The sequence below is a fragment of the Capsicum annuum genome, unplaced genomic scaffold, assembly GCF_002878395.1.
Source record: "Capsicum annuum cultivar UCD-10X-F1 unplaced genomic scaffold, UCD10Xv1.1 ctg19617, whole genome shotgun sequence".
Classification (NCBI taxonomy): Eukaryota; Viridiplantae; Streptophyta; class Magnoliopsida; order Solanales; family Solanaceae; genus Capsicum; species Capsicum annuum.
In genome coordinates, this window is record NW_025825468.1 from 1 (window position 1) to 1,777 (window position 1,777).

General features: G+C 36.9%; 1 non-coding gene across 1 annotated transcript; it reads right to left on the reverse strand.

Annotated features, from left to right (window-relative positions):
* Positions 1-77: 77 nt before the first annotated feature.
* On the reverse strand, positions 78-1,771 carry LOC107871021. The gene is made up of 4 exons (XR_007049208.1): positions 1,227-1,771; positions 684-759; positions 313-441; positions 78-116 (listed from the first exon to the last, which is right to left on the reverse strand). It is a non-coding gene; the product is annotated as an uncharacterized LOC107871021 (transcript).
* Positions 1,772-1,777: the final 6 nt, after the last annotated feature.

Consider the following 1,777-nt stretch of genomic DNA (forward strand, 5'->3'; position numbering starts at 1 on the left):
TCTCTTCACTTACAGTTTGCTCGCAGACCACAGTCGAGGTGATTGTCTTTTCAAGGGAGAATGTTAGCACAATTTTCCTTTCACCAATTGAGCTAAGGCATAGTGTTACCAAAATACTGATCAAGAAAAAAAAAGGAAGATTTAAAACTCGTTAATAGTTGAAGCCAGGTAATTCATTGTTCTAATGCTTTCAGATGTTAACCTTTCTTACAACAACAACATACCCAGCATATTCCCACCAAGTGGGGTCTAGGGGATGTTACCCTTTCGTATTTTTTATATATAGGAACCAGAATTTTTTTACACATGTACCTTGGATATTCTATTGGAGACACTGCACTTTATGACAAGTAATCCCCTTTCTCAAATTCTAGACATGGTTCGAGCAACAGGCAGTTGGAAGTACATAGTTCATACATGGAAGAGGTCAGTCTGATGGTTCTGCAAGCGATTGGAGATTACGTCAATGATATATATATATTCAGCTCAGCGATTGAATAAATCCTACAATGCCAAATCAAGCTAATAGGCAAGCAAAGGTGAATAATTAACTGTCAAGTTATCTAGACATTAAAGAACAATGAACAAAGCACTTCTGAATAAAAAAGAACTGGGTATGAAAATTTTCCTTCAAAATCTTTGCTTTCCAAGCTTTATAACAAGGAATGGGCAAAACATAATACCTGATTGTGAAATAGAGATTTCATTCTTCAAGCATTTGTGCACTTCTTCGTGGTTCTGCAAATTGATTGAACAACTCTGCAATAATAAATGGATCAACAAACTGAAAAAAAGCTAATAGACAAACAAGGAGAAGTTTTCAAAGCTAACTGTCATGTTATCTAGACAGTAAGTCATATTTTCACTAGCACGATCTTCATCTTTGGACGAAAAAAAATAAAATTTTTTGGGCTAAATTATAGTTTTTGGGTACTTTAAAAATTTAGAATTTACCTTGAACTTTTATATTTTAAAAAAAAACTCAACCAATTATTCCTCCCAACTATAATTGTCCCAATTGTTTCATTCTTGTCAAGTCAGTAGTGGTTAAAGCCTATAAGCTTATATTTTATGACTTTTTTGAAAAAAAGTGAAATATGTTTTCCAAAAACAAAACTTTACCGAAAACTTCACCAAATAGCTTAACAAGGGAAAATAATTAACAAACAAGCAACGGGGAGTAATAAGCAAAACTATCAAGCTACTGAGGAAAAAGAAAGACTTACATGTGTGGGAGCTTCTTTTTATTAATCATCACAGGCATTCATGGTCAAGTATTGAGACACCGATATATATTTCAGGAATATGAGCAATTTTTGGCCAGTACTCCCCCTTGTCAAATTCTAGGAGTGGTTTGAGCAATGGGCAGTTGTAAATAGATAGTTTAGAGAGGCAGGAGGGCATCCCTTTTACTGGATGGGATCGGAGAATAGGGAAATTCTCGATGGTCAGCTCAGAGAGGGAGGAGGGAAGCACCGATTCGGGAAGTGATCGGAGATTAGGGCAATTCTCGATGATCAGCTTAGAGAGGGAGGAGGGAAACACTGATTCTGCAAGAGATTGGAGTTGAGGGCAATTGCTGATTAATAGACTTTGAAGCGAAGTGAGGTGCTGAAGACCTTCGGTCGGTAGTGAATGGAGCTCATCATGGTCACATAAACATAGCTCAGAAAGAGAGGAGGGAAGCCCTTCTTCCAGAAGTGACAGAACTTGAAGTAAATTAAAAGTCTGCAGGGATTCAAGAGAGGTGAGGCTGTTGAGAACTTGACTGCTTAAT